The sequence below is a fragment of the Lissotriton helveticus genome, chromosome 12, assembly GCF_964261635.1.
Source record: "Lissotriton helveticus chromosome 12, aLisHel1.1, whole genome shotgun sequence".
NCBI lineage: Eukaryota > Metazoa > Chordata > Amphibia > Caudata > Salamandridae > Lissotriton > Lissotriton helveticus.
The window spans coordinates 11,634,343-11,661,355 of record NC_136073.1 but is presented as its reverse complement, the minus strand read 5'-3'; the positions used below and the strand labels follow the sequence as shown (position 1 = coordinate 11,661,355).

Here is a 27,013-nt window from a genome sequence, read left to right as displayed (position 1 = left end):
TTCAGAGGCGCATGTTGCCAGTGACTTAGGCTCCTTCTCAGAGGAAACCAATTTCCTCGATCCCCATCAGCCAGGTTTCCAGTCAGCCCTCTCTACTGAAGCGTCATCCTCTCAGTCACGGATGACATGTGTGACGAAGCAGGCAGGGATACCACTCATGCGCTGGCCCTTCATGATCTCTCGGCGGCCTTCGACATGGTCGAGAATTAGCTTTTGTGGACCGTGTCCGAGCCGCGGGCCTTGAGGGCACAGCTCTTGATTGGATCATCTCCTTCTTGAAGGACGGCTTCCAGTCAGTCCGGCTATCCCCCCTCAGCTCACCCAAGCTTCGACTTACCTGTAGTGTCCCCTAAGGTCCCTCTTTGTCCCCCCCTCCCGTTTGAATTGGTACATGTGTCCCCTAGTGCATTCCCTCAAGGAAATATATATATATATATATATATATATATATATATATGTTTTAGCAAGAGCGCAAGCGCTTCGATGAGGGCTCACCACAGCGGCCCGAGCCTCCGGCTTCTGTGTGGCACCCAAAGCAGAGCCTCGATTCCCTCCTGAGTGAAAGAAAGATAAGTCCGACGCGTTTCGGGGCCTGAACACGCCCCTTAATCATGGACTGAGGAAAGATGCCAAGTTCACCTTACAATGTTCAAACACATTTTTATTTGATCAATGGGCGTCGTCCGCCCTAAGTGGGAGGAGTTAGCAGCGCCAGGACTTGTGGGATTCGCAGTCCTGTAAGGTAAGTGATGCGTTATGCCCTTGAGTAGGTTTGGCATTCCTTCATGTTTAACTGTCCTTTGAAGCCTTGAGTAGGTGGCGAAGGAAATTTTCAACTCTGCTGGCAATTCAGGGGTCGTTGTGCTGACAGGCGACTGTCGTCTCCTCGCCTGAGCCCATTGATCAAATAAAAATGTGTTTGAACATTGTAAGGTGAACTTGGCATCTTTCCTCAGTCCATGATTAAGGGGCGTGTTCAGGCCCCGAAATGCGTCGGACTTATCTTTCTTTCACTCAGGAGGGAATCGAGGCTCTGCTTTGGGTGCCACACAGAAGCCGGAGGCTCGGGCCGCTGTGGTGAGCCCTCATCGAAGCGCTTGCGCTCTTGCTAAAACATATATATATATAGATATATATATATATATATATATATATATATGTGAAGGTCAGAATTTACAACTATGTGGAAGATATGTAATTGCTAACAATAACTCACTGGAGTTTAAAGTAACCTTCTAAAATACGATGTTATTCATCTGTGACTGGATGAACAGTAATCAACTCAAATTAAACTCTGGTAAAACGAAGATTGTCTTAACTAGTAACAAACATGACTTGAGAAACTCCATATTCTGACCACTGCAATGGGCACTACCCCCTACCCCCCACCTGAGAGCTCAGTTAAAGGAAAAACCCATCTATGAAACCCCAGTTAGGGGCAGTGACCTCGTCCTGCTTTTACCAGCTTTGCAAAATTAGAAAGATAGGTACATTTCTTTTCTACAACGCTCTCAGCCAGACCATTATCGCATTAGGCATCTCAAGGATAGACTATGCAAACTCTCTCTACCTGGCCTCAACCGTAAACTTCAACAAAAGCAGGCATCCAGGCTGATCCACCAGCAGCCCAGAAACTGCCACAATACTCAACTGATCCTCTTGTTCACCGAGGACCCCTCCAACGCCAAAACCAACTTCTGCAACATCATGACCAACGTAGCCGAATGGATAGGAGACAACTGCCGCAAACTCAACTCTGAAGTACTGATCTTCTGGAAGAACATCTCCGCTTGAGACCACAGTTGGTGGCCTGCAGAACTTGGACCCCCACTGACCAACCATGCATGCAATCTCGACAGCCAGCTAAGCACAAAACGACAAGTCGAAACAGTCGCCTCCTCCTCCTTCCACACCCTTCGCAGGCTCCGCAGAATATGCAGATGGATCCAAACCAACACCAGAGCAACCATCACTCAGGCCCCCGTCACCAGCCGCCTCGACTATGGCAACCCGGGCATGTCTACCCAGCACCTCCGAAGACTCTAGACCTTACAGAACGCCGCAGCCAGAGTCATCCTGGACCTCCCTAAAAAATCTCACATGCCCCCCCCCCCCCCACCTGAGAGACCTCCACTGGCTCCCCATCCAGGAAGGGATGCCAGTTTAAGATCTTCACGCACAGCTACAAAGCCCTCCACGACCTAGGACTTGCCTACATCAACCATCGACTGAACTTCCTCCAGACACCTGTGCTCCTCTTTATTCACCCTCGCTCACCCCCTCTCATTCGTTGTAACCCCTCCTGCTCCTAAATCACTGCCAAGATCTGGAACAACCTTCCCCTTCAACTCCGTACATCCTCCTCACTGGCAGACTTCAGAAAGAGACTCAAGACCTGGCTCTTTGACAGAGAAACTGCACCCAGAGAACCCCAGGGTGACAATGCTGCGCTTTACAAATGATGGTTGATTGCCACAACACCCCCTTGATGAGGAAAGTACACCGGCTGCCGGTAGAACTATATCCAAGACTGGCTGCATTGTTTTCCAATCTCTGTACAGCAGCCGCCCAGCCTTTATTTCAGCTCGTATCCAAAAGATACCCACTGACCCGCACCGTGAGATCCACTCACTTGAATCTTCTTACTATCCCCTCATTCGGAAGGAAGGAACTTGGCAGATTCTCTGCACTCGCGTCCTGTATCTGGAACTACCGACCACTTGAGATTGACTACCCCCTGTTACACCAGATTCAGGCAACTTCTGAAAACATGGCCCTTTAAACAAACATACGACTGAAAGTGTGAGCAGTGTATAATGATTCGGTTACCCTAGAGCCAAGAAACCGACCAGTGTACGGGCGCTATATACATTGCTTGTAACATAACATAACATAGATATTTCATCAATAGAATAGTTTGAATCTTTTCTGTCGCATTGTCTGTTTATTTAATCTCTCTTTTCACAAGCGACTGTCCCATTACTGGATGCCTAGACTGGTCCTTGTACCTGGGGAAATCCATCCACAAAATAAACCATCTCTGCTTCTGCAAACGTGTGAACTCTTACCCGTCCAGAGAGCTCTGCCTTCTGTGGGTGTAAAATGTAAATGTAAATGTAGTGCTTATATAGCGCACGTATCACCCCCGAAAGGGTCTCAAGGCGCTGTACACATACCGCTGTGAAACCCTTCCTGGCTTTTCCCTGTGAGATGTCCACTCCTGGGCACCCCCAAGGTGGAGGCCAGGCATCCTAGCGCTGTTGGGGCCGGTGTGGAGGTTAAGCAAGCTATTGCCCAGAGTCACAGAGTGGGACTCCATGATTGGAATAGGCACCGAGGCGAGAATGATCAGGTCCGGGGAAATTGTGTCCAAGAGCCGTCGAGGCGGGAATTGAACCCTGGTCCCGGGCCAGAACTCTGCATCAGGGTCTGTCGCTCTAACCATTGAGCCACACTTCTCCACTGGGGCAGAAGAAACTGGGAGTTATTGTTCCAGGTGCTGTATTCCCATTCATAAACCAGGTGTGTGTAATTTGCACACTGGCTGGTTTGCAAATGCAGATTAAGGTGCAAACAATGTAATAACAAGTCGCATTGAAATTTGTCCATTTAGAGGAGGTCACAAATAAACCTGCCTTGTAACTATTAGGCAGCAAAAATGTGCAAATCTTTACAATTGGCGGCAACTGAAGGGATGGTGGCCCGCAAGGAAAAGTAGGCTTCCAACCCTGAATTTGCAAACATTTGTAAGCAGCTCTTGTCCTTGATAATGACAGGCAGTGCTTTAAAATGAAATGTTTCCTGTTTGGGTAGAGCTGAGACTGAGCAGGCAGTGGCCCCTGGGAACACTGCTCCCTCCACCCAAACCTGCCCAACGCAATCCCAGTAGGGACACCAGTTCCATCAGGGCAGCTTCCCCTTTGCGAATGAGTTACCACCCCCAACTTAGGGGTCAGTGGCAGATCAATGGTTTTTGACCACAGCTGAAGTCACAACAAAGCACTGATCTATCCTTTTCCAAATCTGAGGACGACGCCCCTTTTATGACCCCGCCCATTTATGAATCTGACAAGTTGAAAAAAACATTTCATATGTTGGGAAGATTTTCGGAATCTTACGTTGTTGATAGACTTTTGCCGTCGTAATCGCTGTGTGTTCAAGAATGTTTCCTCCTCGCAGTAAGCATCACTGATGGGTAATGCGGGGGCTCGTGTAGAGCTCAGAAAGCACTACTTGCCTTTGTCTTGTTGTTACAGACAAGGAACCTGAGACTCCTTTCTGTTGGCATGTGTGTCTTTAAACTTGTTATACCTGCCTACTTCCTGGTTGAGGATTGGAGACATTTTGTGTGGCAGCGCTCTAGTCGTTCCCATTCAGAGACGGCTATATAACACCCATAAGTGCACGGACGCGCCACTGGTGCGCCAAAGGCAAGTCGGTCTGTGTCTGGACTCCCGGAGCTACTAGTTCAGTCAGTCAGTTCTCCAGAGAACAATTATTGAGCTTTCAACAGCAGGGTAAGCCATTTCATTGGGCGGTCTGCGGGTTCGAAGAACTCTGTCTCTTTAAAACCTGTACGTGTGGGCTTTAGCCTAACAATTTGCCTCCCTTCATACAGCTTCTGCCCAATCCCCATAAGCCCCAGTATTCAAGGGATCCTTAACTAATGCCAGCTCACTGATTAAGCACGAATTAGAATTCGCTGAATTCACGCTGGCCCACTGCCCGGACTGGGTGTTTATTACGGAGTCGTGGGCCAGTGAAGCCTCTGGCCTGGACATAGTAGTTGCTGTCCCCCCTGGGTACGCACGCTTGAGATTAGATAGGACAGGCAGGCAGATCGGGTGGAGGTTTGGCCATGAAACACACGTCAGAGTACCTATGTCACTTGGAGAGGACACAGGGCGTTAGCCCCTTTGAGGCGCTATAAAAATCACAGCCACCAACCTCTTTGCTGAAGGGCTAGTCTACAGGCCCCAGGATGATGTTTGCAACAGAAGTGGCAAACTGTATAGAGCCATAGCTTGCGAAAAATGAGTTCACCATGCTGGGAGAATTTAACTTCCACCTGGAGGACCCCGACAGTCGGTCTCCGGTATACTTAAGTAAGCGTTGGCCTTTCTGGGGCTGTTTCAGCAGCTCAAGGACCCCACCCATGCAGCAGGACGAACACTCAGTGGGATTTCTACTAATGACGCCTACTTGTCAGTACAGAGGTACTTCCCCTTAACAGATCAGTTCACTTGGCAGTGTCCTCATCTCTTACTCGTCCCCCCTGAAGAAGGACAATCTGCCGGGTGAGGAGACCCTCAACAGGAACTGGAAGGGGGTCTCAGCTGAGTCCATCGCCAGTGTCGTTAATAGCAGACCTTGCAAGGTCCATGAGGATGTGGAAAGAGGGACGGAAGACTTTTCAGCTTGACTGTGTTCAGCGGCTGCTACGGTAGCTCCCTTACGGGAAACCAAACTTCAGAGAAAAGTGCTGACAGCCCCCTGGTTTACAAAATTTCTAAGGCTCTTTAAACAGGTTTGTTGCCCTCAAGAATGTGTTTGGAGGAAGCTCTGTGGGGAGCAGGACTGGTCTTTAAATAAGACAACCCTGAAAGATTACAAACTTGCCATTACAGAAGAATCATCTCTGTACTGTAAATAATTTGAGTCGACCAGCTCCCCAAAAGCGCTCTTTATTCATCAGCTATCTTCACCCCGTCCTGTTCAGAAATAGAGGGTTCACAAGAACTGCAACAAGCCAGCAGATTTCTTTGAGCATAAATTTTCAAACATCTACAAGGAGCCTGATGCTCCTAATACAGTAGAGGAAGGTCCCCTGCGTCTTAGCAGGGAGCTGCAGCGGAGTCCATCAGTATCCATGGAGGATAAGGAGAAGCAATGGGCGGAAGCTCATTGGTTTCCCTCCTCTGACACCAGAACTAACTGAGTGACATCTCCTCAACACTAAATCGGGATCCCCTCTTGAACCACGTGCTCCGAAAACTCAGCAACTGGTCGCTGGCGCGGTGTCTCGTCCTCTAACTTCGGTCATGAACACTGCGATCATGTCAGGGTGTTATCCACGTCTGTGATCCCAGCGACCTCAAGAACTATCGTCCTATCTCTTTGCTTCCGGTCTCAGCGAAGATCCTGGAGAAACACCTCAACCATCACCTGATGGGGCTTGAGGAGTGACAGGGTCTGCTGGATGAATCACGGTACGGCTTCCGAAATAAACATGGAACAGAAGCAGCTTTGGCATCAGCGACGGATAGCATTAGACGATCTGTCGATGCAGGGCAGACCGCCGCTGATCCTTTTGGACCTTTCCGTCGCCTTTGACACCATCTCCCAACCCTGCTGACGGACCGCTTACAGGACCTGGGGATTAATGATGGAGCCCTGAACCTGCTGCCCTCTTTTCTTACCGACAGATCTCAGAGGGTGACCATAAATCAGTTATAATCAGACCCTTCTTCGTTGCCATGTGGGGTACCACAGGGTTCATCCTTGAGCCCCACATTATTGAATCTCTGTCTCCCCACTTGCCAAACTCATGCACTCCTTTGGGCGGTGTCATGACGTGACTGCCTGATCCCTGTCTGCGACAGGACAGGCAGCAGAGGAAGGGGCGTGGGGAGGAAGGAAGCGAGGGGGAGAACAGTTAGTTAGGAGGTAGACACTGGTGAATAAAGAAGTGTCTCCTGCCATCAGTAAGGCTCCTGTGTCTTCTGTAGGGGAAGCGCGACACTGGCGACGAGGGTGGGATGGTCATTCAGACACCCACATCGCTCAAACCCCTGCCGCCTGTAAGCGGCCGTGAACAGAGAGCCTGCAGCCTGTGTCGGAGCGGCGCGTGTGGAGCGCGAAAATTGAAGGGCTCACACGCTGCCTCTGATTGCTGCCAAAAGCGGTATCCGGTGGACTCCACCAAGCTGCCTGCCTAAGTGAAGAAGACGCCCGGCGTGCGACGCCTCAATCAGCCAGAAGTGTGGCCAAAGTGAAAATCAGCGCGGAAACGGCGCGAAAATCGGGAAGCACCCGACGAGCAGCTGCACCGATCGTGAATGAGAGGGTGAGTCCTGCCCAGCAACAATCAGCCTGCATGACCCATACTGGTCCGAAGCTCCGTGGCCGGAAAGCTGCGTGGAGTGCTGAGGAACTCGTGAATTCAAAGGTTCACGTTAAGTCTGCCTGTCTGGAGGGCTTTATCTGCCTGGATAGCCTCCTACCCACCAGGAGACAAGCAGTGCGATTAACACGGCAGCCTGAGGCTTCTTTTTTTCTGAACAGACCTGGTCGGGGTGTTTCAAAATAGTCCTCCCCAGAAGGAGCGCTGCCTCAAGGACAAGATGTCCATCTTGTAGAAACACAAAGCAGATGCCTTTCGCTTACGAGGCTACGGATGTTTAGCCAGTTGAATGGACATTTAGATCCTGTGCACACCTTTTCTTAAGTATAACGCTGAGGAAGCGCGATTGCGCGCGGAAGAATCAGGAACTCACCCCTGAAGCGTGAGTCATCGGACGTGACGCTGCGAGCTCACCCCAGTTACCCTTGTACCATTCGCCACAGTTGTGGAGACATTAGCAGCCTCTGCGCCCAGGAAAGGGCCCCCCCTGCACCTGGTGAGTGTTGTGAATGGGTGCCGAATGCCTGCAGCATAGGGAAAGAGCTAAATCTCGCGAAAGACGAGATCTCAGGGAGTAAGCACAGCCAAGTGCAAGAGCCATAGTGAACAAACTTTGACAAGTGCAAGGCGACGACAAACATAACAAGCATTAGCAAATGCAAGAATTGAACTAAAACAAACACGAGCACAAGTAACAAAGGATGCAATGAATCAAAGGTATTCCGACAACAAGCACGAGCCAAAGCAACAGTGACACGCAACAAATACCAGCACGGGTGAAATCGAAAATAGAAACAAGCACAAGCAAATGCAAATTCCAAATGTGAACGAATACCAGCAAATGCAAGTTTCACATGTAAACAAACACGAGCAACCGCACGTCCTGAATGTCACACACACACAAGCAAACGTCAATTGCGAATGCAACAAGCCCCAGCCCATGCAAGTGTCAAACGCAACAAAGCCTGAGCAAGTACAAGTCCCATGGTAAACCTCCAACACCACGTGAACGTAAGCAACTGAAATCAAAGGAAATCAAGAACATGAATGACCTGGAAACACGAATAAACAAAAATCGAGGAAGCTTCCGTTCGTCAATTAAGTGACTGGTAACCTGCACTAGTCGTAAAAAGGTATATGAGAACAAGATAGCGACATCGCCACGTACCGGCGCTGAGGAAACACAAAATACTTGCAGCCAGCACGCTACATTACAGAAAGCAGAAACCCCTGAGACACGAGCCGCGCATGCTGCAGCTGAGTATCAGCCATATGGAATTCACTGAGGTCTACTAAGCCGGTCACGCTGAGGGTGGACACCGAGCCAGGTTGGTAGTGAAAAGGGAAGGTCAAACCGGTGGACACACCTGACAGTGGCGTACGAGGCCTTGCCCCCATCATGTCAGTGCGAAAGGAGGCACGTAAATCTAAACCCTGCATTGGAATACCACCCCCAGTGACACAGTCCAGTGGCCGGAGTTTGGGTCCCAGATGGAACCGGTGGCTAGAATCACTAGATGCATTTCTCGAAACAACCGGCGAGCAAAGAGATAGCAACTGTCTATTATTACTACGCCAGCTGTTGGGTCACGAAGGCCGACGCCTAGTCAGGACGTTTTCAGCAAAGGACACAGAGACATATAGACACCTCAAAGAGACGCTACGCACTCACTTCAACACACAAGAAAACGTAGATCATGAACGCATGGTTTTCAATGCAGCCCAGCAGGAACCAGGAGAATCTCTGCCAAACTTCATCACAAGGCTGAAAAGCCTGGTACAATGCTGCCATTTCAACACATTCTCAAATGAGGAAGCAATTAGACTCCGGGTAATTGAAGGCTGTTCCAATACTAACACAAAGCGCAAGATTCTTCGAGGGCAGTGGTCGCTAGAGGAAATCATCAGGAAGGCCGAAGTTGGAGTGCGGGTTAAAGCAAGAGAATTATCAAAAGAAGTGCACCCGAGTGCAAGACACAAAGGTACCAGGAAAAAGATATCTCTCATGTCTGTAAATAAAACCCAAGAAGCAAACAAAGCCAGAAACGGGGAGGATGAAGGCAGACCAGAGACCAGACTGCGGGAGAGACAAAGTGACATGAAATACTCTGAGTCAACACAAAAGACTGAGATGACCCAGGATTGCGACAGCGTCACTGACACAACCTCAAGGAGTGATTCAACCTCAAGGAGTCATTCAACACATGGTGAAAACGATTCTGAAGCAGAGGACGTGTCAAGTGGGACAGACTGCACCAATGGACCAGATGACAGCCTGCCCAACAAAGATGCAAGAATGACAAACCATAGAGGACTGGACCAGTCACGCCAACACTGGACATCGATACACGGTCACACCCGTAACACAGATGTCAACCCACAAGACAAGCGGGAGGAAGAAGCAAGCCGCACAAGACGGACAAACATGTGGTTGTCAAACAACCTCCCCAGTGAGATGGCACCGAAGCCACTTCGAGAAAGGTACCCGGAGAATTATCCGAAAGATAACTCTGACTCGAGGAGCAGCTTGTCATGGCCTACCCGTTTCGGAAATCTACCATTCAAGACGCCCTCAAAGGAAGGTTCCCAAAGAGCATCAACAAAAGACCCCTCCGATTCAGAAAGCATGTCTCTCCGATCTCTCAGGTCGACCGAGTCATGGTCCCGACAATGGCCATGGCATCAACCACTCGAACACACCACAGAACCACCGGACATTCTTCCTATCCAGAGCGACACAGCTCTCACCAATGTCTCTGAATACCCACTCACCCCACAAGACAACATGTCATGTCAGCCGCAGGTATATCAAGACATCAGCAATATACCGTCACCCCTAATGGGATCAGCGAGGCTGACTCGAAGGGCCTACAGAAGGAAAACAGACATAAGTGGCATTACCAACTGGATGGGAAAAGGCTATCCAGTCACTCCGCAAGGAAGGCCGGGCGTGGTGACAGCGACAGATCATCATCGGATGAGAGAGAAAGAGGTCCAAGCCCAGATAGCTAAAAGGTTCCCCAGTCTCGGGGCGGGACAACCAGAGGCAGCAGATGAGGCCCCTAACAAAACTAGGATGACCCTGTCAGATAGTGCCCTACCGGCTGGCATGCATGACTCTGAACAGGAGGACAGTGTTGCCCTCGACCGGACGAGACAAAAGGAAGTAGAATTATATGCGGGTGCTCGGAAGAGAACCAGAACAACATCTACTCACAGAAGAGATCGAGCGTCAATCGAACAAGAGCCACAAAAGAAGACGGAGTGCCGCCATAAAGCTGAGCCCTTCACGGTCACCTCCCGAGGGACAATCCTGGTCGCCTCAGAAACTGAAGATGAGTGGATAACCCAGAAGCTCACAGGAAACCGCCATGGATCTAGGACACACCTCACCGAATCAGGACACCAGAACAGGCTGATCGACCCAGACGACAAACTAGACGGCCGGAGCGTCTCATTGAAGTAATCTAAGACACAGTAAGACTTTGTACAAAAGGGGGAGATGTCATGACGTGACTGCCTGATCCCTGTCTGCGACAGGACAGGCAGCAGAGGAAGGGGCGTGGGGAGGAAAGGAAGCGAGGGGGAGAACAGTTAGTTAGGAGGTAGACACTGGTGAATAAAGAAGTGTCTCCTGCCATCAGTAAGGCTCCTGTGTCTTCTGTAGGGGAAGCGCGACAGGCGGAAGACTGTGTCAGACGCTGATGACACCCAGATAACTGTCTATTTCTAAAGACACGGAGAACATCGCAGCCACCTTCAATCACTGTATGAAGGCAGTGGCTTTATGGATGGGCAAGAACTATCTGAAGTTAAACTGTGACAAGACGGAGGTCCTGTTCTTTGGATGTCAACCTTCGATCTGGAAGAGCAACTGGTGGCCAGACATGCGGCGTACCTTATCCACTCCAGCGGACACAGCTAAGAATCTAGGTGTCATCCTGGATAGCGATCTGCCACTGGACCGCCAGGTCAACCGTCTCGTGTCAAGCTGCTTCTAGACTACTAGAATGTTGAGGATAATCTTCTCGTTTATGGTCATCCCGGCTTGTAAACATGCAGTTCTTGCATCGGTCTCCTCAAGGATACACTACTGTAATGCACGCTACTTTGAGACCAACAAGACCACCCAAGCAAAGCTGCCACTTCTGCAGAATGCAACGGCGAGGCTTACCTTGGATATTCCTAAGCGGCAGTCGGTGTCGAAAGGACTACGAGAGCTGCACTGGGTTCCGGGAGAGAAGCGCGTTATGTCCAAGGCACTCTGTATTGTACATAAGGCTGTCTACGTGGTAAGTCCAGCTGGAATTAAAGCCATGTCCCTTCTAGAAATCTTCGCTCAGCACATCATAACTGGGTGACGGTTCATGGAGTTCGAAATAAGAGATGGGGAGGCAGAGCTTTCTCAGCGGTGGTCGCAAGGCTAAGGCTTTGCAATACTCTTCCCGGTCATCTCACATGCCTGAAGCTGCACGCCCCCTTCAGGAAGGCTTTAAAGACCTGGCTGTTTACCCTGTAGTAAGTCATAGCACCACTGGGAGCTTCTGGTACCAGTTCTGTGCGCGCCACATAGCAAGACTACAGCGCCTAGACGCCCAAGGGCATTTGTTGCGCTTTTATAAATTATGCTAATATCACATCTTCCTCCCTTTCTTTGCCTTTTCTCATTGTGTTGCAGTCTTGCAGCTCATCTGGCCTCCCATATTTCATGGTTTTCTCTTTCTGCCTGTCTACCTCTGTCACTCTGACCCCTCCCCCCGGTTTCTTCTCCTCTTTGGTTCTTTCTTTCTGTTGTCTTTTCACGTGCTCTCTAAGTCTCTGTTTCACTTCTCCTGTCAGTCACTGACCTTGCTTCTCCCTGTAGTATGTCATTCTCTCTTGCTTTTAATCCCTGACCCTTTTTCTGTGATCCCCTCTTATTCTTGGTCTCTCTGCCTGTCATCTTTTCCCCCCTGTCTGCCTACCCCCTCTCTTCATGCATACATTCTCTCTCTCTCTCTCATACATCTCTCCTCTCTGTTTTTCTCTTGCACTCCTCATCTTCCTCCATCTCACTCCTTCACCCTCTCTCTTTTACTGTTTCTCTTTCTTCTCATTCCCTCTTCCTCCCTTCCAACTCACTCTTTTTTTTCAGTTCTTTGTGTCCACCAGCCCAGTTCTCTCTCCAGTAACCCCTCTACTGGCAGACCCCGGCAGGAATGGTGCCCACCAGCTGTCCTTCTCCAGCTTCTAATGTTTCCTTCCATTTCCAAGATTGCGCGTGGACAGAGGGAGCGACAGATGGAAGCAGACACTATTGTTCGACAGGGAACAAAGGCAGAGGCTGTAAATAGACTTCAGAGCTTGGAAGGATATTGTGTCCACAGGGGGCGGGGGCAGTAGATGAGAGAGAAGGAGAGAGGGGGGTCTGGATAGAAGGGGCTGGCTTCAAGGAGTACAATGGGCAGAGAGTGAGGATAGTAGAAGAGAGAGGTGCCTTGATAGAGGGAGACATGGGCCCGGTGCCACTGTTTCCCGGTCCAGGGAGGACCAGGCCTGGCAGTTCAGGCTGGACAGTTCTTATTGGAGCAGGGTCAAGACTGATTTGCATATGGCTGGGTCCAAACTGGAATGGCATGGTGAGCAAAAAAACTATGGATTTAGGCCCAGATATCTGTACTGGGATGAATGTATGACACTGTTCTGCATTCTGTCCATCACCTGTTGTTTTTGCATTTGTCACCCCGAGTGGGACGGGTATGCTCAGACGTGAGTCCTGTGCTCTCCACACCACTGGAATCAAGCTATCCAGGCTGATTATGGCTGAAAGCCCGAAACCGGTCCTAGGATGCTTGATTCCGGTCCAGGAAAGACATGGCTTGGCAGTTCGGGTTGGACTGTTCCCATGAGGCACAGGGTCAAGGCTGATTTGCATATGGCTGGGTCCGAACTGGAATGGCATGGTGTTGATGGAGAGTGATGTGGCCCCGAGTAATTACCAGTGACTGAGATTAATTTAAGCATGCTGTCCTTCACGGTTTTGTATCCATAATTCAAATGATAGCCCGTTAAAGGGACCCGGTGTTGCTTAAAAATAAATCCACTTCGGACGGCCTCCTCTTTGCGATTCAGACACCACCTCTACTCAGACATCGGTAGCTAATCAATGGTTTGTGTGCGCAATTGCGCCAACAATCCATTGATCTGTCATTGGCAATCAGGAGGCAACCCATATTGTGTGCTCTTCCTGGTTTATATTCGGAATGAGTAATAGAAATACTTTTCCATCTCACAAAAGCGGTTTTGTGCATCACAAAGCGCCCCGTTGTGGTCATAAAACCACTGAATCTACGGGTTTGCGACAACAAACGTTAGGCGCATCAGACCCCTTGTTCTCTGGCTTGCCCGACCCCTGGTTTCTAGCTCTTCCTCTGGCATGAAGATGCCAGCCTTTGGCTTACCAGGCCCACTGGCACTGCTCCCTCATCAAACACCAGCCGCCACCAACCGCAGTTCCCAGAGCGCATCTGGACACTCGGACAGTTTCGCCTCGGAGTCACCCGCAGTACATCCGGACACACGGACAGTGTGGCCTCAGAGTAACTCACAGCACCCAGAGCAGGTCCGGACACACGGACAGTGTGGCCTCGGAGTCACCCGCAGTACATCCAGACACACGGACAGTGGGGCCTCAGTCACTCACAGCACCCAGAGCGCGTCCGGACACACGGACAGTGTCTCCTCGGAGTTACTCACAGCACCCAGAGCACATCCAGACACTCGGACAGTGTCGCCTCGGAGTCACCCGCAGGACATCCAGACACACGGACAGTGTGGCCTCAGTCACTCACAGCACCCAGAACGCGTCCGGACACTCTGACAGTGGGGCCTCAGTCACTCACAGCACCCAGAGCGCGTTCGGACACTCGGACAGTGGGGCCTCAGTCACTCACAGCACATCCGGACACACAGACAGTGTGGCCTCAGAGTCACTCACAGCACCCAGAGCACATCCAGACACACGGACAGTGTCGCCTCGGAGTCACCCGCAGTACATCCAGACACACGGACAGTGGGGCCTCAGTCACTCACAGCACCCAGAGCACGTCCGGACACTCGGACAGTGTGGCATCAGAGTCACTCACAGCACCCGGAGCACGTCCAGACACACAGACAGTGGGGCCTCAGTCACTCACAGCACATCCGGACACACAGACAGTGTGGCCTCAGAGTCACTCACAGCACCCAGAGCACATCCAGACACTCGGACAGTGTCGCCTCGGAGTCACCCGCAGGACATCCAGACACACGGACAGTGTCTCCTCGGAGTTACTCACAGCACCCAGAGCGCATCCAGACACTCGGACAGTGTGGCCTCGGAGTCACTCACAGCACCCAGAGCGCATCCAGACACTCGGACAGTGTGGCCTCGGAGTCACTCACAGCACCCAGAGCGCGTCCGGACACACGGACAGTGCCTCCTCGGAGTTACTCACAGCACCCAGAGCGCATCCAGACACTCGGACAGTGTCGCCTCGGAGTCACCCGCAGGACATCCAGACACACGGACAGTGTGGCCTCAGTCACTCACAGCACCCAGAGCGCGTCCGGACACACGGACAGTGGGGCCTCAGTCACTCGCAGCACATCCAGACACACAGACAGTGTGGCCTCAGAGTCACTCACAGCACCCAGAGCAGGTCCAGACACACAGACAGTGTGGCCTCAGTCACTCACAGCACCCAGAGCAGGTCCAGACACACGGACAGTGGGGCCTCAGTCACTCACAGCACCCAGAGCGCGTCTGGACACTAGGACAGTGTCTCCTCGGAGTTACTCACAGCACCCAGAGCGCGTCCGGACACACGGACAGTGTGGCCTCAGAGTCACTCACAGCACCCAGAGCGCGTACAGACACACGGACAGTGTCTCCTCGGAGTTACTCACAGCACCCAGAGCGCATCCAGACACTCGGACAGTGTCGCCTCGGAGTCACCCGCAGGACATCCAGACACACGGACAGTGTGGCCTCAGTCACTCACAGCACCCAGAGCGCGTCCGGACACACGGACAGTGTGGCCTCAGAGTCACCCGCAGTACATCTGGACACACGGACAGTGTGGCCTCAGTCACTCGCAGCACCCAGAGCAGGTCCAGACACTCGGACAGTGGGGCCTCAGTCACTCACAGCACCCAGAGCAGGTCCAGACACACGGACAGTGTGGCCTCAGAGTCACCCGCAGTACATCTGGACACACGGACAGTGTGGCCTCAGTCACTCGCAGCACCCAGAGCAGGTCCAGACACTCGGACAGTGGGGCCTCAGTCACTCACAGCACCCAGAGCGCGTCGGGACACACGGACAGTGTGGCCTCAGTCACTCACAACAAGGGGTGGTGATGGACAGAGTCTCTGAATTAAGCAGAATACTCTCACCCAGTCAAGAGATCAGGGCTAGATCCAACACCATTTTTTAGCTCATTGCACCATCCCAGTTTCAGAACCTGGCTGTGTGCAAATTAGTCTGTCCCTGGCCCAGTGCATCATGGGAACAGGGCAGACCAGACTACAAAAGCCAATTCTTACACTGGGAAGGAAACAAGCTTCCGGGGACCGGTTTCTGGCATTCCAGCCGTCTTCGGCCCAGCTTGCTTGAATCCTGATGGTGCAATGAGCAAGGGACTCACATCTGAGTATACCCTTCCACGCTTAGGGTGGACAAAATTATTTACAACAACACCCTAAGCGTGGAAGGGTATACTCAGACATGAGTCCCTTGCTCATCGCACCATCAGGATTCAAGCAAGCCGGGCCGAAGACGGCTGTAATGCCAGAAACCGGTCCCCGGAAGCTTGTTTCCTTCCCAGTGTAAGAATTGGCTTTTGTAGTTTGGTTTGCCCTGTTCCCATCATGCACTGGGACAGGAACAGACTAATTTGCATACAGCCAGGTTCTGAAACTGGGATGGTGCAATGAGCTAAAAAACGGTGTTGGATCTAGCCCTGATCTTTTGACTGGGTGAGAGTATTCTGCTTAATTCAGAGACTCTGTCCCTCACCACCCCTTGTTGTAAATACTCAGTCACTCACAGCACCCGGAGCACGTCCGGACACACGGACAGTGTGGCCTCAGTCACTCGCAGCACCCAGAGCAGGTCCGGACAGTGTGGCCTCAGAGTCACTCACAGCACCCGGAGCACGTCCGGACACACGGACAGTGTGGCCTCAGTCACTCGCAGCACCCAGAGCAGGTCCAGACACTCGGACAGTGTGGCCTCAGAGTCACTCACAGCACCCGGAGCACGTCCGGACACACGGACAGTGTGGCCTCAGTCACTCGCAGCACCCAGAGCAGGTCCAGACACTCGGACAGTGTGGCCTCAGAGTCACTCACAGCACCCGGAGCACGTCCGGACACACGGACAGTGTGGCCTCGGAGTCACTCAGTGCTATTTTTACTTCATTCATTTGCCTCCGGCGGTTTTGGGTTTCTCGGATGCATTTAAATCCCATCCGGGAACTGACACTGCCAGGATCTGGTGGTTTGAGGGGAGACGTGTGAAGGGGAAGCTTTCCCATTGATACCCAGAACAGGGCATGAGCAGGAACCATCAATTCTCAGAGCTGGGAGGTTTAAAAGCCCTTCTGCGGCACAGACTACAGGGGTCAGTGCCCCCACCATATTATTGTATGATTTTTAATCCTCTCTCTCTCTCTCCCATACATCCATTCTCTCTCTCTTCCCCACTCTTTTTCTTTCCACCATTTTCTCTTTCATTCTTTTCCTTGTTCTCTTCCCCTTTCCCCTTGTATCTCTCTGCCTGTCTCGTTCTTTCTTCCAGTCATGCGTCTCCATGTTTCCTTCTGTCTCTTTGTTGTTCACTCTCTCACTTTGCTCTCTAACTCTTCTTTCACCTTTTCTCATGCAGTCTCTGTTTTCCATTGTCCTTCTCTGCCTGTTTATCCCTTATTCTCTTCCTTTCTCTCACTTAGTTTCTCCTCAACATGTTTTCCTTTTTGTCGGATTCTCCTTCTCTCTTCCCCATTTTCATTCTCACGGTCTCTCTGTAGCTCTCCGTCCCATTCTCTTTCTCACGGTTTGCCCCTTTCTTCCCCAATGTTTTCTCTTTCTCTCACCCCCATTTGGCTTGTGGGGTGTGTTTTTGGAATCCAGGTCTGTATGTATGCGCTAGTTATGCAGCGCAACCCTAGTCAAAGTCTGCGACACTGGTGTGATTGGAGTAATTTTGTTTATTCCCCCTTACTTTTTTAATTACCTAAAATTACACTTGTTTGCATCATTATGAGTTTTTTGGCACTAACATGCTACCAAAGGAGCACAGGAGCTACCTTGGCGAGCGTGAGGGGCTGCCGGCTAATGCTGGTCGTGTTCTGTTGCATTTAAAGCTAAATGCAACAGCACTCTCTCATCAGGTCTGTGTTGGTTGCGAGGGTGCATTTTGCACTTAGAAAATAGCACTAAATGCTGGGTTACACTCCTTGCGTAATTCCACTTAATCTTGGGTAATTTTTCTTCATCGAAATGTGAGCTACTCTCGCACCCACATTTCACACGCTAAATCAACCTGCACAAAACATACATGTCCCAGTCGAGATCCATGTCACCCAAGCTGTTAAGCACCTAGGATAACTTCTGAAATTGTGCCCGGCTCACACTAAAAAAGAACCACAGGTTGGCCACAGTTTTTGGCACCTTCAAATCTATAATGAAAAACGGGGCAGCATGTGGCCCGTGAAGCCACAGATGTCCCACACAGTAAAAAAACGTGTATTAGGTGCTAGATAAATGTCTTTTCCTTCACTCTTAGTGATTTTTTTTCTGTCTCTCTCTACCCCTTCTCTGTCTCCTTCTTTTATTTCTAACTGTTGACAATGCTTCAAGTGTGCAGTAGTATTATAGCAATGTCATAAGCATTTTTCTCTGATCATGTCTCAGGCGGACAGCTCTCAGTTTCCTTTTCTTCCCAATTGAATGTGGAGATTGAAATCAATTTCCCGGGAGTGAATCCTGATAGAGCGCGCTCTGTGTATCCTCACACCAGGGTCAGTTAAGAGTGTGGGGGGGGGGCGTTTGTCACCTTCCATTGTAGTGTAGTTCCTATATTCCCAATAGGCTCTGCGCATTGGAATAATATATTCAGCAGTTTAGACGTAGGACTGAGGTCGACTAGGTCTCCACTGACTATATTAGACTTAAGGTTTGCCAGCTAGCTCAGAGGTCACTAGAAACTTTCTCGAATAAACGAGGAGGAGTTTAACCTCCCTGGATAGACAAGAAGCGATTAGCTTCTGACAACCATAAACATGACAACTTTGCTCCCCCAGAATAAGAGTGTATCTCTAGAGTCGTGTGTAAACAATAGACGGCTATTTCACTCAGTCAAAGGTGCGTACTTAGTTTCACCAGATTGCAGAGAAAAGAGAGACGGGCGTTTTCAATAAAAGGTGTTATTTATTGAGCAGTCTTCTTTCTCATGCAAGAGAAATGAATTGCCACAATTGCAATACTTATAGTAAAGTGCGTACAGTAAAAGCATTGATATGGTTTCTTAGCCATATGATACTTTAAAATGGATAAAATAGATACATACATATATACATTGACTAACGTACTCAACTGGTGCTTCTAAATTCGCCTACCCCGGTGTACCTGACCTAAGCCTAATACGTGGGAAGGAGTAAGTAGCAGTTTAAGTTAAGTTTGTTTTACCAAGAATCTGACTCAAGAATTCTCTTCAAGGGTTTAGTCAGCTCCGTACCTGGGTATTAGAAAGCAGGAGGTCTTGTATCTCTCTCTCAGGACTCGATATCCCAGTAACCCGTGAAGGTATCTGGAAACACCGGAGCTGGATTTCTCGGCAGGAGAAAAGACTGTTTCTCTCTCAGTGCATCAAAGGGGAGGGGCAGCGTCCGTGGGCTCTCGCATCAGCTGGGCTCTCGGGCAAGTAGATTGCTGCTCTGCTCCAAAACCACCAGCGTGTGTTTGCTTAAGGCAACGTTGGTATATTTATACCTGAAAGGCGCCGGGTTTGACGTAAGGTTGGACATAAGATGTCAATAAGGATGTCACTAAGAACTGGCCGTTCTTACAGTGCTTCACAAGAGTTCTAGGACGAAATCAAAACAAAAGCAAGGGGGATTTCCCAGGTTGCTGGAGGTTTGGTTTGTTTAAAGAACGCGTTGTACTCTCTAGGAGTCCGGGGAAGTAGCCTTGCTTAATGTGACTGCATGGGCTACGACTAAATACGGATATGATTCTTATGCCTTTACAGGGATATTATTGATTATAACCGTACAAGGGCATAAAATAGAAATATCGATTTAGGTTCCTAGATAAAAACACAATACCATCAGGTACAGGTCACAGTATTGACAGCCTGTCATGTAGTTTCCACTAAATCTGTAGGACTGGCGTGTTTGTTGGACAACATAAACTTTGGGTGAGGTGCCTAGACTGATTCTGGACACCCCCTCAGGATATGTGGAGACCGGCTAGCTCACAGTGCCACCATAAGCCCCCTAACCTACGAGGGACGAACCGTTTCTGGCAACCACTGAACATAACAACTCTGACCCCTTAGGGATCGTGGAAACAGATCAGAACCTTTTGCTCAGTCACTCGTGCTCAGCAAAGTATCCAAGGAATACGCACAGGGACATTTTCACTATATTTAATGAACCAACGTTATTCTTGTATAGAATATAAGTGCTGCGATAATCAGTAGACAGAAGCAGATGAAAGGGGTTACAAGCACCAAAAGTAAATAGTAGCTATAGTTCTACCATGGTGCTAAAACAGTGTATATATGCAGGCATATGAAGCAAGGCAGTAACCAGGCGTAGTCCTATTATGCAAACCCTACTCTGTGTGTATCTAGAGTGTGTGTAGGTGTGAAGCCAAGAATACCCCCAAAGGGACGATTCAACTCCATTACCTGGCGGGAAAGAGTGTAGGAGCCCGTCTTGGTCATGTACTGGACACCCCTCACTGAGATGTCAGACCCCTGCGTGGTGGAGTCTCAGCATGCAGGGACCCTCTGTGTAGTGCCTCCTCTATCAATCTTCTGAGACGCTCATTATTGGTACTAAAAAGCATCCGTGCGATGTACGTATAGATTAGCGGTGTTACGGATATGTAGATAGCCCCGGGCAGTCAGGCGCCTGCATGTTTTGGTGGCTTCCCTCTTATCTTCCAATAAGGCCCTTCCTCTCTTCTGTTTGTCATTTTTTTTCCTATTCATGTATCCTACTCTTTTCTAGATCAAAATGACATTTTCATTACGCCGGCGTAATTTCACAAAATTTCTGGCATTTTACACTACGCTTGTTATGCAAAATCACATTTATGCCAGGTCAAATATATGAAAAAAAGTGTGCACAAATCTGATTGCGGGCGCTAGGGAATGGCGTGGGCCACCAGAGTAGCGGCTGGTGTTCGAGGCGCTTGTGTTTTCGCGCTAAGTTTGTAGCGTGAAATGCGCACTCGCTTTTTAAATGGATGCGCGGACCCCTCTGGCACTGGAATATAATATCAAATGCCGAATTTCCATTGGATGTCATTTTTGCATATTTCCCCAAAAGGAAATGACACGAATTTGGCTGCCCCCGGCTCTCTCTCACCCCCCACTTGTGACATCTCTCCCTGGACCGCCCCTTCCAGTGCCCAGAAGCCCCATTAACAGGGCCCATCTGTGTGAAAGGACATATCTCTGATAATGTGAGAAGGTGTCAGTGCGGGACTCTGTGGCCTCCGTTAATGGCGTCTCTCTAATGGATCCCCCCCCCCCTCTCTCCCCTTCGACCCCCCCTCGGGGGTGGCGCGCTCCACGGGCGGATTGATGCCGCCTTTAACCCAATCAATGCTGCGTGTTCCGCTTGTAATTCATACTTCCTGCTGCCGGTAGTGAGGGCAGATAACCTGATTAGCGCAAGGTCACAGGGGTGTCAGGCGTGAGCCGGGATCTGCGACAGACTTTGAGTCAGTTCCTTCATCTCTGCATAGAGCTCTAACAAGGGATGCAAGGACTACTTCTGTGACCCCTGCCCTCGGTAATGTCTCTGGGAAAGTGCTTTACCTGTGAAGCCAGTCAGCAGTGCGAGTTTCAAAGTGCAGCGCGCCTTAGTGCCCGCTACCCACGGGCAGGGCGCTGGGGATCCCTGCTGATGGAATCCAGGGGCATATTATCAACAACTAGCAATATTTATTGCTAACTAAGCTTAGCGAAATTTTTTTTATTGCCGCGCATCGCCGGATTTTATCGCAGAGATAACATGATATTAGCAACGTTTATCTCAAATGCAATAACATTTTCGGCGTTAGCGGCGAAATGCATGAATATCGCTGGTAATCCAGCGATATTCAGGCATTAACGCCAATGGGGACTTAGCCAGAATATCCAACTCCCATTGGATATACAGGCTAAGAACTGGTCTGAGCAGGTGTTAGTTTTTGGAGATATTCACACTTAGCGCAAATTTTTTAATCGCTACGCCTGCGTTGATAATAAGCGATAGCGATGTTACAGTCACTAACAGGTTGGGTACGCCCACTTTGCATGTCATTACGGATAAATATCGCTGACATGCAAAGCGGGCCCCAAACCGCTCGCTATCACCTACAAACTGTCGCTAACTGCTGTTAGCGACAGCTTGCTAATTGGGCGATGAAATTATCGCCGCTTAGCAGCCGAAAACGGCCACAAAAGCGGCAATAATTTCATTTCGCCTGCCTTGGTAATATGCCCCCAGTTCACCGGTTTCAAAGCTTTGCGGAAGAGGCATTGGCATTTCTACTGCTAGCAGGACATGAGTCGGGAGTACACGCGGGTGGACGGCGTCCACCCACTATTTCCACAGGGTGGACGCCATCCACCCTGCCAAGAGCTGGGGCCCCACTGATAATATGCTGAACTCATCCCGGTGAAATTTCCAAACATCGGGACACTTTCAGCAGCACCTGCAGGTTGTCTACTTTCCATCTGCAACAAGCAACAACGTGCAGGTGGGCACGGGGCTTTCTTATGTAAACCTTCTGCTGGGCCCATAACAAAGGCCCAATCCTCGGGGTCCTCAGACCTCCTTTTGTTGGAGTCTACTGGCTGGCAGCAGTCCGGAGCCTCACACCTGATGCAAATGAAGCGGAGACGAAACAAAGGCTGCACCTTGTTAGCACTTCACACATACTTAAAAGAGGTCTCTCCCAGTAGTTACATAATACTAAATGTGATTTATATAGAGCTTACCACACCTGAGGAGGCGTTGAAATAATTTAAGGACCACTATTTTTTCTTGTATAGCGCCACTCATCCCAAAGCGGAGTGTCAGAGCGCTTTAGAATACACGTACATATTAAAGTTGTGGCTTCTGATGTCCCTTCCTATGATGCCAAATATTATTTCATGCGCCGTGATGTCATGCAGCGTGATGTCACTTGCATACTGCCTAACTAGGTTAGTCCCCACACTTCTTTTTTTTTTTAGGACTTGTGCCCTGGTTGCTAATAAAAATACCCATTACCACAAAACAGACCCTCCGGCATTAAACGCGGGGGGATTCTCCTAGTTTCAGTGCAGTCAAGGTGCGAAAACTCGCATCTAACAGTGGGAACCATTTGTAACTGGTCAACTCAGATGGCAAGCAGGGAACATAAACACAAATAAAAGCCGCACCCTGGAAATTGGAAAAGGCTGTCTTACAGAATATTGTGCCAAAAATACAGAGAAGGCTGCGTGCACTTCAGTAGGTCAACACTTACTATCTCCAAGTCTACGCATCGCTTATATCTATATATAGGTACCTACGCCGTCACCGCCGTACGTTCATCCCCGTGTAATGCCGTTACGTACAAGCGAGTCTTCTTGCTGCTGTCTGTGTAGGTGAATGTTACTGTTGTTTTGTATCGTGCTCTTCCCTGTGTGTATGGAAGCTGGCATGGTGGCCGGTGTGAAGCCATGTTGTGTGTTCCTCTGGTTCTCATGTATCATTGGCTGTAGCCTGTTACCATGTAGTACGCGTATATGATAAAGACGTCTAGCCACAGATTCATCACCTTTGAATTTCCCAGGTGTCAGACTGGATTGGGAAGATTTTTCTTCGAGCAATACTCTTGTACAGCGGTCAGCTCCGCGTGGAGATGTCTGCACCGGAAGTGACGTCCGCATCATCTATATAGGTGCCACCTTGGTCCGCATTTGCCACCTGGCATGTGTCACCAGCAGGATGCAGGAGGCCATGAGGCCCAGCAGCCTCAGAGTCAGTCTCACTGAAACCCAGGCTAGAGGCTGAAATATCAGAATCGTAGCCTCAATATCCTGGACTCGCCGGAAGGGGCATGATCCCAAAAATGCACTCTGTGCACAACAGCTGTGATGAAGAGTAGCGAGGTGTGACTTCAGCATGTTTGATGACAAACTTACTTTTCATCATCACGTAAACAATGTGGTATCTTCCTCCTTTTACACCCTAATAAAAATCAAGAAGCTAATGCCTTATCTCCCAGCTTCGGCAGGAAAACCCTTGTCACCACCCTTGTCTTCTCCAAGATCGACTACTGTAATGCTCTGAGTAAGCTTCAATCCGTTCAGAATGCGGAAGCCAGGGTTCTACTCGGCATCCCCAAAAATAACCCTACTTCTACGGCCATTCGGCAGCTCCACTGGCTACGTGTCAGAAGCCGGATCAAATTCAAGTCGCTTTGTATTGCTTACAAGGCCTTTCATAATTTAGGTCCCCAGTTCCTCAAGAACGCCTTTCGTATTTATGCCCCCATCAAATCCCTCCGCTCTTCCACCGCCTTCCACCTACCAGTCCCAGGCACAAGAACGTCTTCCTGGGGAGACACACGCTTTTTAGTGGCCACCACCAGACTCTGGAACACCCTTCCCCTTTCCATCAAAACTTCTCCCACCTTTACAAACTTTAGGAAATACCTGGCTATTTAATCAATAAGTCCGCTCCGTCATCTCCATGTCCAGATACATAGTCCTCATGCGCCGAGACACGTTGATAGTGAACCCCGGAGAGTGCAGAGGGTTGGCCATAATTTGGAGGTGAAAGACGACAGCCTGGGGCGAGCCCGCCTTCAACTGCCAGTCGTTGAGGTAAGGGAAGACTGGCACCCCGTAACTCTGCAGATGAGTACAACCACCGCCATCACCTTGATGAACACCGAGGGGCACTGGTAAGGCCAAAGGGGAGCGCGGTGAACTGAAAGTGCACTTGGCCTATTGCAAACCACAGATAGCGCCGGTGGACAGAAATATGAAAATAAGCGTCCTGCAAGTCCAGCGCTACCATCCAGGGTCCAGGGCAGACAAGACCTGAGCCAACGTGAGCATCTTGAATCTCTCGCTGTTGAGGAAGAGATTGAGAGTTTGGACATCAAGGATAGGACAAAAGCCCCTGTCCTTTTCAGAACTAGAAAGTAATGGGGATAACAACCACAGCCTACTTCTGTCACCAGAACCCTCTGTATGGCTCCCTTGGCCAAGAGAGCTAAAAACCTCCTCTCAGGGAGTAGATCCTTCGTCAGCTAACAGCGAGATGGTGGCATTGGGGTGGGGGGGAGTCTCGAAGGAGAGGCCCCATCGGACAATCTGCAAAATCCACCTGCCCAATGTTATGGACTGCCAGTGGGGCGGGTGATGGTGACTCCTGCCGCCAACTGGGTGCCATCGTGATAACAGAGCAGAGTGGGAGGGGTTGGGGACAGTTGCAGTAGGGCAGGTGGGGGACCGACCAGATCACTGGCCACTTGTTCCACGAGATCTGTGGACCCTCAGCCACACAGAGGCGGGGGACCCTGCTCAGCACAGTGGCTGCGCAGGGATTGGCGCAGCTGGAAGCCACTTCCATAGCCACGAAAGGCAGATTGAGGTGGACGTGGGGCAGCAGAGATGCTTAAGGACCTGGCCGTAGTATGAGAATCCTTAAAGTGCTCTAATGCCAAATGTGCCTTGTCTCCAAAGAGACAAGGGCCAACGAAGTGTATGTTCCTTAGGCAAACTTGGACATCCCCCGAAAAGCCAGTTGTCTCACCTACGGGCCACTGTTGTGGAAACTGCTCTGCCTAGCAGCGAGTCAGTTGTATCAAGTCTTGCTTCAAATAGTGAACTTTGCAGCGTCTCTCCTGTCAGTGGCAGATTGGGATAGTACAGCCCGGGCCTCCTCCCAGATCCGTGGCAGCACCTGCACAACGTATGCCACAAAGTGTGGGAATAACAGCCCAAAAGGCATGCAGTGTTCACGGACCATAGTGCCAGGCTCGCGGAAGAAAACATCTTCTTCCCAAATGAATCCAGCCTTTTGGATTTCCTATCCCGTGGCACAGTCGGGAAAGCGTCTTGAGAGGAGGAGGCTTGGACCACCAAGCTCTCAGGGGTAAGGCATGAGGAAGTTTGGGTCCCCAGATGCGGGTGAAGGTGGTGGACAATCGGCCTATTCACAGGAGCCCCTGTGCTGAGTTTGGACCAAATACCCAACAGGACATCAGTGAGTGCGCCATTGAATGGGAGCAAGGGTTCCGACGTGGAGACTCCCGGTTGCCGCACCTCTGTCAAGAAATGAGTCTTGACTGCCACTGTGGGTCGCTGAAGGTCAAGAACCTCAGCTGCCCTCCACATCACCATTGCATAAGAAGCTCCCTCCTCTGTAGCCGCGGTAGGGGGAGAAAGCAAACGAGCATCTGGAGAGATATCCAGGCCGCTGGCCTCACCCAGGTCCGCACACCAGTTCACACTCTGTTCCTCATACGGCTGGCATTTTAAAGGGTCCAGCGACCCTCACAGTCTTCGCCGAGGCCTAGCCGATGACAATAAGGCTCGGGCTCCGATCTAGGAGGCACGGCTAGAGTCGGAATTGATGTTGGGCAACGCCCCTCCAGCTGCAGTTTTGGGGATGATCCCCAGAGCATCAGCATTGGCAGTGGAAGGTTGCTGATCCGGATCCAAGAATGTATCCCTGGGGCCCCACCAGAGCTGGAGCTGCTAGCGGAACAAGATGGGGCCCCTTCCTACCATGCAGACCCCAAATATGAGACACATGGTCTCATAGAACCCTTTCAGTTGGGCGGGGGTCGCTCCAGCCTTTGGAAATTTGGGGAGGCGCGGAGCCGGTCAGAGTGCAGTTTCCGGCTAATGAGGCCTAGAACACCGAAGCTCCCTTGTCACATTAGCCGATGGACGTGGAGTAGTCGAAGAGTGCTTCGACTTCTTGCTCTTAATTTTGTGCCTCCTTCCTTAGTGTCCCAAGGACTTCAAATGGAACGAGGACGACTTTGGGCTTCCCCAGCAATCTTGGGACCTTCCCCTTGACTGGGATCTTGACTTCCATTAAGTTGCATGCTGTGCCCCTAGAAGCTTCAGGGAGCGATCCCTCGAAGCCTTCGGGGCCATGGCCCGGAAATCAGAGTACGACTTGGTGTCATAGTTGTGCTCCAGACACCAAAGACAAACGAGGTGCAGGTCCGTCACAGACATCAGCAGGTGACAGCAGCCTCAGGGCTTAAAACCCAACTTGCGCAAATACATCCTCAACACCAGGAAGTAAAGCTCAAAAATAGTCGACAAAATGTCAAAAAAGGACAGAGGGGTAGCTCTTCTCTGGATCAGCGCTGGCTGGTGCGGAAAGAAAAGAACTGACGTCAGAGCACCTGGGTGGCACCTATATATACCACAACGTCACTTCCAGCACGGACAGTGGACATGAAGCTGATCGATGCCACCGACTGGTGCGCAGGGGTTCGGCTCATGAAAAATCTTCCGGATTCAGTCTGACGCCTGGGGAAATTCTAAGAGGAGCAATCTGCGGCTAGAAGTCTCTATCAGATAAATGTGTATGCAAAATTATTTGAATGTCATGAAATGCACGTGGGATTTCATAAGAGAACATTGAA

The 27,013-nt window shown here is 50.4% G+C and overlaps 1 protein-coding gene across 1 annotated transcript in view; it reads left to right on the top strand.

Moving 5' to 3' along the window:
- HCN2 (hyperpolarization activated cyclic nucleotide gated potassium and sodium channel 2) overlaps positions 1–27,013 on the top strand; it is a 185,672-nt gene that overhangs the window by 100,640 nt on the left and 58,019 nt on the right. The gene's annotated exons all lie outside the window — the stretch shown is intronic.